The sequence below is a fragment of the Panthera leo genome, chromosome A1 (genome assembly GCF_018350215.1).
Source record: "Panthera leo isolate Ple1 chromosome A1, P.leo_Ple1_pat1.1, whole genome shotgun sequence".
Taxonomy (NCBI): domain Eukaryota; kingdom Metazoa; phylum Chordata; class Mammalia; order Carnivora; family Felidae; genus Panthera; species Panthera leo.
The window spans coordinates 66,190,843-66,209,814 of NC_056679.1; the positions used below are offsets into that span (position 1 = coordinate 66,190,843).

The window sequence follows — 18,972 nt, forward strand, 5'->3', positions numbered from 1 at the left end:
CCAAGAATGTGTACAAATCTTGCATAGCCAAGTAGTTGTTCTGAAGTTTAATCTCTAAAACTCGCCAGTTATGAGAGGCTTCCTCAAGTTGTCTAAGAGGCAGTTTCTCTCTATTTTATATAGTATTGGAACTATGTGCCTTGTTTCTCAGACCACTACAACTAAAAAGCACCAATTTAAAAGAAGTTTGAGTCAACTAGAGGAAGAAGGTTGATGGCAGTGAGAAGTAGCTGGGAGAAATCAGAAAAACTAAAAATGTCACTAACTCAAATCACAGGAGCCTGGGGTCAGGCAGTGTGGGTGAAAACAGCCCTGTGGCCTGAATAGACCCTTAGGGCTTCGTTGTTCAGTATAACTTCCGACAATGGCTCTTAGTAATCAAAGATTAAATTACATGTTCTGTTCAGTATCCTCAGAGAAATGTGCAAATACATTGTGATGTTTTATTCTTGTTAAGTAGGTATTATGTGCATAATTGTGCAAAAATCAGAAGGTTGAAAGGGTAAAAAATTAAGTCCGCCATTTCCCTTCCATTGATCCACACTCTGCTATCAGTTTCTTGTTTATTTTTCTGGATGGCCTCATGTGTATATAAACACGCACATATATATGAAACACAAATGGTACTATAGTATACCGTACACAATGTTTTGCATATTCAGCAGTTTATTCTGTGTCCTTACCTACAGAATTGCCCCCATTTTCTTCATTCATTGCATAGAACCCCATTATATGGGTATATTTTAATTTTTTTAAATCAGTTCTCTGCCACTGGACAGTGTTAGTTTCCACTCTTTTGCTATTACAAGTAGCTTCTAAACACTTGGAATAAAATAAAATGGATAAAAAATTTGCCTCTTCCCCTCTTCCCAGCACTACAGCCCCCCTCCCCTTTCCAGGATCTAAATCCTTGGAAGTTCCAGAGTGAATGAAGTGTCTTTGTTATTCATGGTGGAACCTGATAGTTCATGCTAATGAGATGACTCAGGATGAAGGCTAGCCACACCCAAAATACCAACCATGTGATTAGAGAGTTGGGGCTTTGGGGCACAGTGATAACAGCCTGACCTCTGGGGTGGGAAGGACTGGAGATTAAATCCAGCCTTGTGGCCAATGATTCAGTTGGCTATGCCTATGTAATAAAGCCCAACAAAAGCCCGACACCAAGCTCAGGTGAGCTTTTTTGGTTTTTGTTTTGTTTAATACGGTGGAATTCTCAATTTTTTTATGGCTTCTGTGTTCTTATGTCACAGATAGAAAAGCATTACCTCTTTGAAATTATGTTTCAGTTGTCCATATTTTCTAGTAGATTTACATTTTTATCTATTTAAAGTTTTGATTCACCTAGAATTTATTTTGCTATAAAATATAAGCTAGGGATCCAACTTAATTTTTTTCAGATGGTTGCCCTCTTTTACATCATCATATATTGTGTAATCTACCTTCTCTTTACTGATTTGTTGCTAGTCTATTTCTGGGCTTAAGGCTATTTCAGTGAACTGTTTGATCCGTGATCTAAAACCGCACTATTTTAATTATTGTAGCTTTAAAATATGCCATATTGTCTGGTGGGGAGATTTACCTGTTAGTGCTCTTCTTTGTTATAATTTTTATGATTATACCTACCACTTCTTTCATAATGAACTTTAGAATCAATTTTTCTGATTTTTAAAAGAAAAATCTTGTTTACTATTTCTAGTGGGATGAACTAAATTCCTATTTCAAATTAGGGAGAAACGACTTTATTAACATGTTGGATATTAATCCCACAGATGGTTGCTCATCTTTTTGGCTCCTTAGCCAAGCATTTCATTAACTGTGTGAACCTGTGATTGCTCTCATAGTGATCCAAGGAGGTGGTATGAAATGCTTTTCTATTTGTTTAATGTGAACATGTGTTTGCCAATCACTTTTAAAGGACTTCTTTATATAGATCTTGTACATTTCATTATACCCCTTGGATATTTGAGTGTTTTCTTTCATTCTGTCTTGCAAATGGCTGTTGTTTTATACATGAAGTGTGTTGATTTCTGTATTTTAATTTTGCTCCCAATTCTAACTGAATTATAATAATTGTAATAATTTTCTAGTTGGTTCTCTTGTATTTTCTAGGCAAACAGTTGTGTCATTTGCATATAATGATCATATTTTTTCTCTCCTTTCCCTTTTTTACCTCTCATTTTTACCCCCTTATTGCTAGTATCTTCAAAACAGGGTTAATTGGTTTTGGTAACATGGCAGTAAGATTTCTACATCCCCATGACATAATTCCAAGCAGACTTTGGAAAGTTAGGTACATATATTGTGATCCCTAGAGCAATAACTAAAATACACACACCACCACCACCACCACCACCACCACCACCACCACCACCACCCCTACACCCAAATCTTTTGGCAAAATTAAAATATGAAAGTTTAAATGGAATGCTAAAATAGTGTTCAAATAACCCAAAAGAAGAGAGGAAAAGGGAAGTGGGAATTAAAAACAGAAAAATAAGCAGAAAACAAATAACAAACTGATAGACCCAAATCCAGACTTATCAATAATCACACTAAATGTAAATGTTCTACATATACCAATTGAGAGATTGTCAGAATATTTTTTTTTTGTATCCCAACTATGCTCTATACAAAAACTCACTTAAATATAGTGATATAGGTAAGTTAAAATGACAGGAAAGATATACCCATGCAAACAGTATGACTGTATTAATATCAAAATAACACTTCAGAGTAATGAAAATTACCAGGGATAAACAAAGGATAAAAAGATAAGAGTTGATTCATCAAGAACACCTCAGTCTTAAATATATACACCAAACAGCAGATCTTCAAACTACATACAGCAAAAACTAACAGAACTGAAAAGAGAAATAGACAAACCTTTAATTGTAGTTGGAGACTTCAACACTCCTCTTTCAGTCATCATTCGAACTAGTAGAAAATCAGCTAGAATATAGAACTGAACAACACTGTCAATGGGATCTACATGACATTTGTAGAACACTCAACCCAAGAGCAGCAGAATATAGTCTTTTCAGGTATGCATGCACCATTCATCAAGATAGACTATAACCTGGGTCATAAATTATAACAAATCTAAAAAAAAAAAAAAATTATCAAATAGTCTCTCTGAGCCTAATCAGTAACACAAAGATAACTGGAAAATCTACAAATACTTGAAAAACAAACAAATTAACCATGGCTTACTAAAAATAATTTGAACTGACAAAATGAAAATACAGCATATCAAAATGCATGAGAGGAAGCTAAAATATTTCTTAGGAATAAATTCATAGCATTCAATACCTATTATACAGAGGGGTGCCTGGTTGACTTAGTTGGTAGAGCATGCAACTCTTGATCTCAGGCTTGTAAGTTTGAGCCCCACGTTGAGTACAGAGATTACTTGAAAGTAAAATCTTTAAGAAACAAAAAACAATGCTTATAAAGAAGGGAAGTCTTGAATCAATAATCCAAAACTTTTAACTTAAGAAAACAAAAAATAAAAAATAACTTCAAAGCAGCAGGAAAAAGAAAATAATAAAGAGTAGCTTTCAATTAACTTGATCACAGAAAACCATGGGGAAAATTAATGAAACCAAAACTGGTTCTTGGAAAAGATCAGTAATATTAACAAGCCTCTAGTAAAAGTGACAAAGGAAGAAAAGGGTAACATGAATTACTGTTAGCAGTCATGAAAGAAGAGGTATTAGACTTGGCAAATATTAATAGGACAATAGGAAATACTGCAAAAATCTACATAAATAGGACAATTTAGGTTAAATAACTCTCTGGAAAGTGTATGTCAAGAACTACGAAGAGTGTGAAATTTTACTAAGAAGCTAACTATTAACCTGTTGCTCTTTCATAAAGGCTGCAGAGCACGTGAGACTCCTAGGTCAGAGATGAAGGACTTTGTTACTCATAGCTTGGCAAATATCACGAGCTTCTTGTTGGTTTGCATGGGTTACACATAATTCCTACATCCTATTGGATGCAATAGATATAGTCCATCGTGGCAATAGATGTAGTCCATGGCAGTGGGATTCATGTAGCCCCCAAGAAACACCGAAGTTGAGAAATTTATCTCTTTTATAACTGGTGCTGGGTTGAGAGGAAAATGTTACTTCATTCTGCTCACAGTCCTGAGAAAGGGCCGAAATGAAGAGTCATTAGAGCTTTGCATTCTTGGCATAACCAGCAAGGTATGCAGGGATGCATAGGGCCCATAGCATACTGCCACAAACACCAAACTACCAAAACCCACTCAAGATGAACTAAATATCCCAAATAGTCCTGTAACAACTAAGGAATTCTTGTTTCAAAGCCTTCAGAAATGAAAATCTCCAGGCCCAGATGGTTTCACTGGTGAATTCTGTGAAACATTTAAAGAAGAAATAGCACCAATTCTACATAATCTCTTCCAGAAAAATAGAAGGGAGAGAAAATGTAAAGCCAATTCAGTGGAAAAGTGAATGTCTTTTCCACAAACAGCGTTGGAACTGTTGGACATCCATTTGCAAAATAAATGAACCTCAACTGAAACCTCACATCTTACACAAAAATTAACTCAAAATAAATCAGATTTAAATGTAAAGCATAAAACCATAAAACTTGCAGAACACTTAGGATGAAAGCTGAGTCAGAGTTCTTAGACACCAAAAGCACAAACCCCACGGCATGCCTGGGTGGCTCAGTCAGTTAAGTGTCCGACTTTGGGTCAGGCCATGATCTCATGGTTTGTGAGTTCAAACCTTGCATCTCCCTTTCTGCTGTCAGCATGGAGCCTGCTTTGGATCCTCTCTTCCTGTCTCTGCCTCTACCCTGCTCATGCTGTCTGTGTCTCACAAAAATAAATAAACATTTTAAAAAAATACATAAACCCAAGAAGAAAATATTGATAAATTTGACTTCATTAGAATTTAAAACTTTTGCTCACAAAAGATAATGTTAAGAAGATGAGTAGACAAGCTACAGTCTGGGAGAAAATATTTGGGAAATACATGCCCAATAAAGAAGTCCACATAAAGAATATATAGTGAACTCTTAAAACCCTTTAGTGAGCAGATAACCCAGTTTAAAAAAAAAAAAAGATGGACCAAAGTCTTCACCAGGCACTTTACCAAAGAGAATATACAGATAACAGATTGGCACATGAAAAGGTGTTCAACAGAAGTAGAATCCATTAGGGAACTGTAAATTAGAATCATAGCGAGATACCCACAATGCACCTATTAGAATGGCTAAAATAAAAATACTGAAAATGCCAAGTCTTGCCAAGGATGTGTAGCAATTAGAACTCTCCTACATTGCTGGTGGGAATGCAAAATGGTATAGCCATTCTGGAAAACAGTCCTGTAGTTGCCTATAAGTTAAATAAATTACCATATGACCCAGAAACCCCACTTCTGTGTATTAACCCTAGAGAAGTAAAAAAGTATATTCACACAAATGTCTGTATGCTAATGTTTATAGCACCTCTATACACAATCATGAAAAACTGGAAATCCAAATGTCCTAAATTGACAGAATATAATAATATATCCATACAAAAAATACTGTCAGTAATAGAAACAAACTATTGGTTCACACAACTTCAATGAGTCTCAAAGACATGATGAATTTAAAAAACCAGTCTTGGGGCACCTGGGTGGCTCAGTTGGTTGAGTCTGACTCTCGGTTTCAGCTCAGGTCCATGATCTCATTGTTTGTAAGTTTCAGCCCGGCACAGGGCTCCACACTGACAGTGCAGAGCCTGCTTGGGATTCTCTCTCTCCCTCTCTCTTTGCCTCTCCCCAGTTTGTTTTCTCTCTCTCTCTCTCTCTCTCAAAATAAATAAACTAAAAAAAAAAAAAAAAGCCAATCTTAAAAGGTCATTTATTGTATGATTCCATTTAAGTGAAATTTTCAAATTGAGAAAACTGTAGTGATAGAAAAAATAATCAGTCATTGTCCGGAGTTACCAGTGGGAGGAAGGTTTGACTACAAAAGGGTAACACCAAGGAGGTTTTGAGGGTAATGGAACTTTTCTGTATACTGAGTGTGGTTGTGGCTTCATTGAATCTATACACATATTAAAATTCAAAGAACTGTACACCAAAAAAAGACAATTTTCTGTGTCATAATTTAAAGAATAAAAAATTTTAAAAAACGGATATTGCATGTTATCTAATCCTTTCCTCATCTAGGAATATGATAATACATGGGTGCCTGGGTCGGTTGGGCATCCAACTCTTGATCTCAGCTTGGGTCTTGATTTCAGGGTTGTGAGTTCAGGCCCTGAGTTGGGCTCCATGCTGGGTGTGGAGCTTACTTCTGAAAAAAAAAAAAAAAAAAATGATAATATCATTTTTCTTTTTTTCTATTAATGTAGTGAATAGTATTAACAAATTTCCTTATGTAGAATCATCATTCAATATATTTTTGGAAGTTTTACCACCCCAGTCTGATAAGATTTTTTAAAATCTGAGGTATCTCATAGGATAGAATCTTCAGGCAGTTTGGAAATGAAAATATTCAGATTCGTTTCTTGAGGTTGTCTTGGAAAGACAAGACTCGTGTTTGTTCTGAAAAGTGCATTTAAAGTCAGTTGTATTATTATTGTGAATGTTTGCCTTAAGTGACACTTATATTTCAGATTTATTGCCACTAGATGCTTTGGAGTATAGCTGGTTAGGTATAAATAAGGTGCTGAATTCTTTTATATTTAGGAGGTATTATGATCTACTGGAAAGAGCAGGGACTTTTTGGCTCGACGGACTGATTTCACATCCAGACTCTGCCATTTTTCAATGATTTTCTCATTCGTTACCTGGTTTTGGAACAAACAGTGATTCCTTTAGCACGGAGAAGGGGTCCTCCGACTAGAATGAGAAGTGGCCAGATGTGAGAGATGGGTTTTAATATTACTAACTCGGGATTGTTGTAAAGATTATGTGTGGCGCTCATGCTTACTCAGTACAGTGCTCTTTATTTACAGTCCTGAAAGTTGTGTGCAAAACTTTCAGTGAACCTGAGATTCTTCCTAATCTGTTCATTCATGGAGATAATATTTAAATGTCCATGAGATGAAAGTGTTTGCTTTAAATAATCGTACATATGTGATTAGAACAGAAAGTAGGCGTGATTGGAATACGTTCAAGATTCTATCTAATTTACACACGACTACATTCCAACTTACACCCACACAAAATAAACTTTTAAATCTTTTGCCTAGCCTGTGAGCCTTACAGATCTTTCAGAAGATAAATGTTAAAGACTCACCTAGAAGTTAAGAGTGTTTGTAAAAGGTTTACGGGGGGGGGGGGGGGGGGGGGGGGGGGGGGGGCGGGGGTGAATTTTTGAAGTGAAAAGTGGCTTTTTTCCTCAGATACACCAATTGCTATGACTGGAGTTCCTCATCAAATTAGTAACCTGTAAGATTCCTTCTTTCCCCTTGTAAGGACAACAGGTTTTGTAGAAGTAAGTGATACTCGATACTTGTTCAAGTTTAGTATTTCCAAACTAACAATACTTTTAAACCCCTGTAAAGTCTACCTTTGTTCCTCAGAGTGTGTAAAATGGTTCGTACACTTAACCTGAGAACTCAAGAGAGGAAGCGCTTCTGTCATAGGTCAGGTTTTAAACCCAGTAGCAAAAACTCGTAAATTATGGCTCCTATCTGGATTTCAAAGTCCTAGATCTCTCACCTCTTTAAATAGTGAAATTCCCTTACAGAGAACAACATTTCGCCGCCTGCTCTTCAGCCTCCGGGTCTCCAGGTCTCACCTGTGGCCACTCCTCACTCTCTCCAGTAGGACCCCCTTGCTGTGCTGAAAGAACCACTGTTTGCTCTGAACCAGATGTTTCCCCCCAGGGCTCTGCTTTAAATCGGTAAGGCAATATTTCCTGCCCTTTGTCGTCTTCTTCGTTTTCATACTTCTGCTCTTTATCATAATGTTGTTTTGGTGTTTCTGGTTCTTGAGGATACACCACTGTCAGCTCAAGCTTCTGCTGTGAGTTTCAACAGCTGTGACATGTCTAAACCGCATGATCTTGAAAGTGTTGGCACTCCCGAAAAATAGAGAGGAGCCAAATTAATAAAACAAAACATTTCAGAGGGTTCCTATGGTTACCTCCCGAAACCAGGAAGTACGTTGGGTTGCGATGGCTCGTGCAGCCTGCAGTAGCTTCTTCTGTGCTCCTGCATCGTTTGTGTGCGCGCCGTGTAATATGTGCTTGAGGATTGGAGCGGCTGATGATTGCAATCACATCACGAAAGGTGTGCCTTTTTGCCTGTAAAATCCATTCTTAAATGGGTTATTGTGTTTGAAGTGATATATTACAATCTTTAGAGATAAAATATGAATACAGTACAAGGGGTGTGGGAACCAAGGTGCAAAATGGTATGTTTTATGTAGAGGAGTAATGAGAAAATAATGAGTATGCATTCTAATAAGGGTAAAGTCACTACAGAAGATTGAAAAGACTTCCTTTTATTGCAAGTTGAGCCTGTGCAGAGTTGGACTCAGGCAGTAATAAAGTGGTGCTATGTTCCTTTGCATCTGATTTTATGAGAACTTTATGTGTCAGTGTGACTTTCCTCTTTATGTATTCATATTTTAGTTTTAATATATTTGCTTAGAGTTTGATTTTTTTTTTAATGAGGTAAAGCTTCAGGGTATAAATGTAAATGCTACTATATAGCCCCTGAGTTATGAGCGGCAGGGGAAGAGTCAGGAAGAGAGGAATATATTCTGAAGTGATCAGCTTGCCATTTAAAAAGGAAATACTTTTTATCTCCATATGTGTGTGTGTATATATATATATATATATATATATATATATATATATATATATCGTGACTTTTTTTCGTGAGTGATTTACCTATACCTAACCTTTTGTATTCTTTATCTTTTCCTTTATACTTTCTAATAGCTCTACCTGTATTTTTCCTACTTTGCGATTTGCTTGCCTTGGTTTTGTTTGTGGTTTTGTGGTTTTTTTTTTTTTTTGGCATTCAGAAATTTAAAGATACTTATGTAGCTAAATATGTGAATATTTTCCTTTGATATTTCTCCCTTTAGTGTTCTTTCGTACCCTAAGATTACATATACAGTTATATTTTTATTCACTAATTCCACAGGTTTTTTACAGTCAACTTTTTAATCTATTTGAAATTTATCTTGATGGAAAACCATAGTTCTCATCCATGGCTATGCCGTAGAATTACATGAGAAAAAGAAAAAAAAAAAAGCCTCACGCTTAGATCCCGTTACAGAAAAACTCATTTAGAATCTCTGAGGAGAGAGTCTGGCCATTGCATTGTTTTAGAATTTCTGCATGTGATTTGTGAGGTGCAACCAGAGTCAGGAATCGCTGTGTAAAGAGTCATGTATGCATCCAATGTTCCGTTTGCTCAAATCCACCGCTCAAAGATGTTTTGGAAGCACACACATGCCAATACCCTGATTCCAATTTTACACTAATGTATATAGTACTATGTAAAAGACTAAATAATACATTCACATCTCAATGGTAATTATCTAAGAGGTGTGAGACTTAAATTTTCTTATTTATCTTTTTCTGCAATTCCCAAATTCTCTATAAGCAGCGTGTATTATCCTTTAATATGAGAAAAAAATTAGTTGCAAAGGAACCTTAATTTTTTTAAAAAGTTTAATTTTTAGTCATTATTTTTTAAATAGTGCATAGAAAAGTATCCTTATAAATGTGATAGAATCATTAGAGCAAGTCTATCGTTTGCAAAGGTGTCTTATTAGATGAAGACATACGCACTGGTTTGCTAAGTTTGCCGCTTATGTTTTTATAAATAGATATTTATCTATTTTATATACATATACTGATTTGAATTTTAACTGATTTTATTAAATATTTTATTTGCCTTATCTCTGAGAATAAAATACTGTTTGGGGAAAATTGATAAAAAGAATCTATATGCTTCAGTTTTTTATTGCTTTGGTCAATGAGAGAATCATAACAGCCAGTATGGTTTTATCTTAGCTTGTGTTAGCCCATGTCCTTACTTTGCATAGGGAATTCATTTTAGTAATAAGATCGTAAATTCATATTGGATTTCTAAAGACATTAAAGACTAAGAACTGTAGACAATGGTCAGTCCATGTTCCTGTTTATAATTGACAAGACTTTTTGAAGATCATTTATTTCATCAGAGCCTTACAATAATTCCTGTATTTGGTTGGCAGGATTTTACTGTATTTAACTGAATCTAAGATTCCATTGCTTTGAAGACTCACCATTAATTTAACTAAGAAAGAAAAAGTGTGGCTAGTCACATTATGGTACAATGTTTTTCAAACACACTATTAACGCATCCAATTTCAAGATCGTAAAACTTGAAAAATATATTCATCTTAGTATCAATGAAATATAGGTGTTATTTTTTTTGTAAAGTTTATTTATTTTGAGAGAGGAAGAGAGAGCAAAACAGGGAAGGGGAAGAAAGAGAGGGAGAGAGGATCCCAAGCAGGCTCATGCTGCAATGTGGAGCCTGACACGGGGCTCGATCCCACAAACTGGGAGATCATGACCTGAGCCAAAATCACGAGTCAGACCCTTAACCCACTGAGCCACCCAGACGCCCAGATGTTATTCTTTTAAATGAGAATACAGAAAGAGGAGGAAATTTTCTTGACCAATACATGCAGGATTTGAATTTAATATCCAGATTGTTCTACACACTATAGTAAAGTTGTAGATATTATAATTGAGATTAGTGAAGAAAGGCTTTATATGATAATTTAGTCCAATTGATAAAGGTACTATGGTGGGGGATGAACTTTATACGTGACTTATCAGAGGCCATGCCTTCCTACCAATCTGAGTAACATTCGAATTACCTGTTTGGAGACATTTGTTTTTGTCATATTAAATGTAACGTAGCCAGCAAGAGTTCTTCTGCCAAAGCACTGAGATTGGTTAAATGATGTCAGCAAGCAACTACTTTGCCATAGGTCTGGCACCTTCCCCAAATGCTCGAGTGGAGGGAGGATATATGAGATATTTTATCCTGAATACTTGATTTGTTAGAACTGAGTACAGTGGCAATTATATTGCTTAGTCACATCTGAAAATTGTATATTTGAAAAGGAGTCATAGAGATTCTCTTAAAACAATCCCTTCAGTTTATGGAAAAGGAACCGAGAGCCTCTGGGGGTAGATAATTTGCTGCAGATCACATGGTCACAGAGCAGCAGAGCCCAGATGGAAGCCAGACCCCTAGGTCCTAGTCTCATGCCCTTTCTGCTATTTCATATTCCTGACATTCAGGGACATGAGGAAGATTAGAGTTATTAAGTAATTTTAAGAGGACTGAATTTATAAACTGTGTGGTTATTTTGGCTTATGTGTTTTTGGATTTTTGCCTCACCTTCTTTGGAAAAAATCTGAAAAGAAACTAGCATTGACGACTTATTCACCACTTAGAGTCCAAGGAGTGACCAAGTCCATGTTATTTAATGTAATCCTCTCAACAACCTTGAGAGGAAATGAGTTCAAATAGATTAAGTAATTTCCCAGTGTTACACAGGTAAGTGACAGAATTGAGAGTGTGTCAGGCCCTAAAGCTTATTAGCTGCTACACTCTACTCCCTTCTTATGATTAAAAAAACTTTGGGGCGCCTGGCTGGTAACAGTCAATGGGGCACGCAACTCTTGATCTCAAGGTTGTGAATTTGAGCCCCACGTTGGGTGTAGAGATTACTTAAAAGTAAAATCTTTCAAAAAGTAAAATAAAATAGAACTAACTTCAAGTGAGGTATTCTGTACTACATAGAAGACGAACATCCTGGGGCACCTGGGGCACTTAGTCGGTTACGTGTCCTACTTCAGCTCAGGTCATGATCTCGCAGTTCATGAGTTCAAGCCCCGCGTCAGGCTCTGTTCTGACAGCTCAGAGCCTGGAGCCTGCTTTGGAATCTGTGTCTCCCTCTCTCTGCTCCTCCCCTGCTTGTGCTCTGTCTCTCTCTGTCTCTCAAAAATGAATAAACGTTAAAAAGAAGAAGAAGACAAACATCCTGGGCCTCTCATGTTTGCAAGAGATAGTTCGACAGACTTGCCAAAAATTTCAAAGCCCCTTTGGGAGAGAAGTAGGAGGGGACACACTTGGTGAGAGGGATCTTTCACTGATGATGTTGTGTTGTGCTTGTGGGGAAGGGGAGGAAAAGGCATTCAATTTTCCTAGGTCACTTTATGTCTGATTTTTATTCATAGCATTGCCTATTCTCATCAACCAGATTATCAGTCATTTTTATTAAATATTATCATTTCCTTGAGATACGTTTAAAAAATTAGATTCTTTTCTTACCTTTTGTTATTGTGTTTTTAGGTTTCATATTTATTCATCCCGTTATTAACAAGTGTAGCTTTTCAGCATTTTAAAAATCTCTTTACAAATATATAACCTTGTATTCCATAAAGATGTCCTGTGTCAGAGCTATAAAGTGCTCCCTTTAGCAATAGTATGTTAGCAATGCCATGTGGCTCTCTCATCACAGTTTCTTTCTTTTTTTTTTTTTTTTTTTTGGTATCTTTTTAATTCTAAAAATTCTAAATTTGGGGCACCTGGGTGGCTCAGTTGGTAAGCGCCCAACTCTTGATTTCAGCTCAGGTCATGGTCTCACAGTTCATGGGTTCGAGCTCTGCGTCAGGCTCTGTGCACATGGTGTGTGTTCTGCTTGGGATTCTCTCTTTCTTTTCTCTCTAGGCCTCTCCCCTGATATCTCCCTTTCTCTCTCTCTCTCTCTCTCTCTCTCTCTCTCTCTCTCTCAAAAATAAATAAACAAAAATAAAAAAAAATTAAAAACTCTAAACTTTGAGTCAATGTTTGTTCTGTTCACACACATCCTTGAATGATTCTGTGTACAAATGTCAATGTGGGATATAAGGCTGATAATCTATTTAAACAGATTTGGCAAGACCCTCAGGATAAAGAAGGATTGCATTGGTTATTGTTTTGTTGGCCAAAAGAACTATTTTGGAATTGTTCACTTAATAAAATTGACTTTTTTTAAAAAAATTGTATTTATTAGTGTTAAACAGCATATAACTTTAAAGATATAGAAAAAATAATCTTGAAAAAGAGGAACAAAGTTGGACTCAGAGGACTTGATTTTAAGACATTCTATAAAGCCACCTTAATCGAGATGATATGGTTTTGATATAAAGATAGATCACTGGATGCCAGATAGAGTCCAGAAATTGGCCCACACTTATGTAGTCAATTGCTTTATAACAAAATACCAAGGCAGTTAAATGAGGAAAGAAAAATCTTTGCAACAAATTCTACTAAAACAACTGCACAAATATGTGAAAAAACAATGAACTAATGAACCTTGACTCCTATCTCATACCACACCCAAAAAGTTAATTTGAGAGGAATAATAGGCCCAAAATAGAAAAGCTAAAACTACAAAACTTCTGCAAGAAAACTTTGTGACCTTTGGGTAGGCAAAAACATTTCTTAAGACACAAAAAGCACCAAGCGTCAAAAACAGTTGATAAAATGGGCTCAAAATCAAAACTTATGCTTTCCAAAAGACACCATGAAGAAAACAAATGGCAAGCCGCAGACTGAAAATATTCACAGTACATCTGTCCCTAAAAGGACTTTCTCCAGAGTAAATCAAGGAGCCCTACAAATAAATAAGAAAAAACACAACCTAATTTCTAAAAGTGGGCACAAATCTTGAACTGATGTGACAGCAAAAAGCTATATGAATGATGAATAAACACATGGGAAGATGCTCCACAGCATTAGCTCTCAGGGAGACACAAATCCCACCAAACACCACTTCACATCCAGCAGAATGACGGAAATTAGTAAGACTGACAGCTCCCAGGTGGAGAGAACGTGCCGCAGCTCCGACTCACAAACATTGTTGTGGGGAGCGCAGACTGACCCAACCACTTTGGAAAGTTCATTGGCAGTGTCTTCTACCGTTAAACCATTGATCCTGAGAGCAATTCCACTCATAGGCCTTTATCTTAGAGAAAAAGCCCATATGTCATTAAGACATTTGACTTGAATAAGAATGTTCATAGCAGCTTCATTCATAATAGCCAAACGCTGGGGGGAAAAAAACATGAATAGGGAAATGAATAAATAAATTGTGGGATATTCATATAATGGAATATTACTCAGCAATGAAAAGCAGCAAACTATTGATAGACATAGCAACATAGATGAATCACAAAAATATTCTGTTAAGCAAAAGAAGCCATACATGGAGTATCCTCACATTCATATCCAGTTTTAGAATGGGTAAAACTGATCTATGGCCATGGAAACATGGTCAGCGAGAATTGATTAGAAGCGGACATAAGAGAACTTTCTGGTTGCTAAAAATCATCTTATCTTGACTGGGATGTTGTGACATAGATATACACATTTATCAGAATTCACCAAGTTGCACACTTAAATGTACACACACTTTACTGTATGTAAATTTCACCTAAAGAGTATTTTTAAAAGATTGCATTGTATTCATAGCTATGAAGGTAGCGTTTCACATAAGATGGGGGCATAAGTCAGTAGACACAAGGTATACAAGCAAAATCATGTTGGATTGCCGTTGAATATGACCAACCAGGGGAGTGGGTTTTCAGTAAGTATCTGTTGAGTAATGACCATTTATCTAAAGTTTGTCAGCAAGAACAGTGACCTCCTTCCTACTGGCCATGTGCACATATGGAGAAAAGGATCCATGTTACTTTTTTAATCAGAAATTCCTTTTTTAATATATTCCATTTCAAAACTAAATACATAGGAAAATTAGATGAGTTTAAGGGAAGAAAAATGTTAAGTATAATCAAGAAAAGAATATTCCAAACACAAAATAAAACTCTATGTCCACACCACCGTTAATACATTTGTATGTATTCTCAAAAGATTTTCCCCTCTATTGTCAAACATAATCCAGATATCACACCACACACATACAAAGTGGGATACTACCATAATATTATTTCATCATGTTTAGGATATACTAATTTTTAGCATCAGTTACAATACTTGAACGTTATTCCGTTGTATAAACATGCCACCACTTATTTGGCCAATTTCTGGACATTTGGTTGAAACAATTGGATTTTCTTCAGTTTTCCATTGTTATGAAAATGCTAAATTATTCCTTCAGGATTTGTAAAGGCAAGCAGCCCTTTCCGGAGAATGTGGAATAAGGAAAATGCATCTTCATCAAATGTTCTGCTATACTGGGTCGCACCTGTTTTATTGGCACCCTGTCTGGCACAGGGCAGGCACTCAGTTTACATGATGACATACAAGAGGGAGAGAATGAGTTTCTATGATAATGGTCTTTCCCATTTGTGGGTGAAGTTCTATGCTTCTTATCCGGATCTGCGTATTTTAATGCCCAAATTAATTGTCTTCCTTTCCAATGCATAGCACAAATTTAACAACATTCCTGCTTTTCAGTCTTTAGTTTGCTTTTATTATCTTCCTGCCTGCAGTGTTTCTATGATTTGCCTTACAGCAATATTCATTAGTGGTCTTAACTCATTGCACCTTTTAAACTTTACATGGCACATTGCACAATGCCAAATGCAGGCGGAAGTTTCACAAATAATATTTTATTATGATAGTGGGTTCTACTCTTTTTTGCATTTGTGAATTTTTACTTACTGCCTGTTGTGTACCAAGCAGTGTGTTAGAGGTAGAGATAGGAAGGAATGGCAAAGGAGACAGAGGCTCGTCCTCAAGAAATTTTACAGTTAAGGATAGGCATGGAGGGGTGTCTGGCTGGCTCGGTCGGAAAAACATGCAAATCTTGATCTCAGAGTTGTGAGTTTGAAAGTAGAGATTACTTAAAAAATAAAAAAAAAAAAAAAAAAACAATGAAAAAACAAAAACCAAAATAAATAAAATAAAAAACAACAACAGAAAAGGGTAGGCATGGAATCCAATAATGATGTTATGCCAAGGTAAAAGTGAAGTAATTATGCACAAAATCTGATAGAAAGACTGTAGAGGAAAGCAACTCCAGGTCTAGGGATAGGGCGTAGAGAGGGCTTCATTGAGGAAATGAAGGATAAGGGGAAGATTTCAGGATCTTGAAGACTGGGGGAGGTTTTCCAGGTAGCCCATGAAAGGAAGGATGTTTCAGGCAAAGTGAATGGGTCTGTGCAAAGCGCAGAGGCTTGAATGAGCATGCATAGAGAAATATAGTCATTTGGTAAGACCAGAGAGCAAAGTCTAAGTTGGAGAGTGCCAGAAGATGAGGCTAGCGATGGGGGTAGTAGCCCGATCAGGAAGCATTTTGAATATCAGACTAAGAATACAAGGGTGAGAAATACTGCAGACCTGACCGAAGAGGAATAAAAAATGTATTTTGGAAATAAGATCGATTGTGAACAGTCATGATCAATGAGTGGTAAGGATGACGCCCAAGATTTCTGCCTTGCCTCGGGAAACTGGGGAGATTGATGTGTTAGTTTTCTATTGCTGTTTAGCAAATTACTACAAACTTAGTAGCTTTAAACCACACACACTTATTATGTCGGTTTCCATGGGTCGAGTGTCCAGGCATGGCTTAGCTGGTCTTCTGTCCAGGTCTTACAAGGCTGTATCAAGGTGGCAGCTGAGCCATGTTCCTTTCTGGAGCCCAAGGTTTTCTTCCAAGCTCATGGGTTGTGGGCAGATTTCAGTCCCTTGCACTTGTAAGACTGAGGTCCCGTTCTCTTGCTACCTGTCAGCTGGGGACTGCTCTTAACTCCTACAGGCCATCTGTAGTTCCTTGCTATGTGGCCCTCTGACAGTCCTTTCCCGACATGGTAGTTTATTGCTTCAGAGCCAGAAGGAGAATCTCTCAACCTTCTATACCCTCTTTTAAAGGGCTCACCTGAATATATCAGGCCTGCGAGGTTCATCTCCTTTTTGATCAACTCAAAGTCAACCATTTAGGGACTTTAATTACATCTGCAAAATCCCTTCACCTTTGCCTCATAGTGTACCATAACCACGGGAGTGATCCCATGAATATGATCCCACTGGATTCACAGGCCTTATCCAGCACCCAACACCAATGGATGGGTGTTGCCATTAGACCTCTTAGGATTTTGCCTAGAGGCTGCCATGAATTGAAATAGAAAATACGTGAAGAGGGACAATTTTATTGAGATTAAATGTTGTGTTTAGCTTTTAACATATTGAATTTGAAATACCTGTGTGTCATCTGGGTGTAGACTGTTATATTTAGTGACTTTCTACATAGTACCTATGGGCTTTAGCACACATTCCACTTCAGCACAAATGCTGCAAAATCATCTTCTGAATAACTGTACCAATCCAATTGAACCAAAGTAGCAATAGCCTGTATGATAAAAGCATCGTAAAATTTCTTTGGGGCACCTAGGTGGCTTAGTTGGTTAAACATCCAACTTTGGCTCAGGTCATGATCTCATGGCTCACGAGTTCAAGCTCCGCATCAGGCTCTGTGCTGACAGCTCAGAGCCTGGAGCCCACTTTGGATTCTGTGTCCCCCTCTCTCTCTGTCCCTCCCCTGCTCAGTCTCTCTTCCTTGAAAAGTAAATAAATGTTTAAAAATTTTTTTAAATTTCTTTGAATCATCACAATATTAGTATAAAATTTTCATTTTACACACTTTAATTTTACTTATAGTTTTGCGTATATACACATATCCACACACACGTTGGAATAATATACATTTCCCATATTTGCCTCTTACGTAGTGTGAGATATGCCTATGAAGTATATATATGCACAAACTACTTGTTTTACATATTTCATCAACAGTGTACATTTATGTCCCAATATTTTCTGTGTTCTCTGGCTTCAGGACAGAAACTGAAACACATTCCTTCTTATGCTTTGAATTCTCAGAAGCAGCATCCTTATAATGATATGTTATTATGAGTGTGATCTCATGTAGTAAAATGTAGTTTATGTGATACCTAATGTTATATAGTTGATGTCCACGAATATTGTTGTATTTTACATTTACAGCATGTGGGTTGGCATTTTACAGGAGTCTGTGTTGCAGCTACACAATGGCCCCACAGCGGTTGAAACAGTTGCCAACTGAGAGTAGGGACTGCCTGAAGCCTTTCAGAGCGCTCTTTAACTACAAGAACATCAAACAAGATGGTGGATGGCTTCATTAGCAGCCTGTTTGAATAGCATTTTCTCACTTTGAGATAAAAATGTTCTGAAGAGTTTGTTTAGGTCTGCTAATGAATATTTCATCCCAGATGGAGAAAGCACACAGGGGAAATGCCGCACAAACAACCCTTCCATGAACTCACCCACCCTTTGTGTTCAAGTGGTGTGTATACTGGAGAGAATGGGGCTGCATATTTGAGAGCACCGACTCTTTTCAACATGGTTTTCTTGTTGTTGTTTGGTTTTGTTTACAGCATGAAATTCTAACTTGCAGCCCGAGAGTCTGGTACATATGTAAGAAATTAAATTGGGCCAGTATTTATTTATGAACGTCTGGTTTTAGGAATTTTAAAACCTTCTCCCCCAAAGTCTTTTATTAGGTTGGAACTTTACATGGAATATAAAATTAAAAGGTTTACAAATAAGCATGTTTTGCTGTGTCGTGTGTGGATTTTAATTGATGAGTTTTTAAACAAATCTTTGAAGTGTATCAGCCCTTACATGTTCACAAGATCTGGAGGATCAGGCCCCTCATTTGCATTTTGTATTTTCTTTAGCTCAAAATAGATTTGATTAAAAAACAAAATTTGGCACAAGATTAATCCATAATAGGATTTTATTGCTCCTATTTAAAAAAAAAAACAACAACAAGCAATGTTATGCTTTGAGGTGTGATTAGCACATAAGTACAGCAGCTACTTTTCAGATATGTCTCATTTCATTTTATTTTGAATTCACCCATTGGATTCCACATTTGTGGGATGGTGTGTTGAAAGTGTACAGTTTCGTTCACTCTCCTCACATCTACC

General features: G+C 36.8%; 1 protein-coding gene across 2 annotated transcripts in view; it reads left to right on the forward strand.

Annotated features, from left to right (window-relative positions):
- The window catches only part of GPR180 (G protein-coupled receptor 180), a 49,727-nt gene extending 31,428 nt beyond the window's left edge, over positions 1-18,299 (forward strand). Inside the window, exons 10-11 of one of the 2 annotated variants that reach the window (XR_006199804.1) lie at positions 7,723-7,878; positions 18,030-18,299. The gene's annotated coding sequence lies outside the window, so the exon portion shown is untranslated. Of the gene's footprint in view, positions 1-7,722; positions 8,463-18,029 lie in introns of those variants that run through there. The other variant, XR_006199797.1, reaches the window with a different exon arrangement.
- The last annotated feature ends 673 nt before the right edge of the window (positions 18,300-18,972 follow it).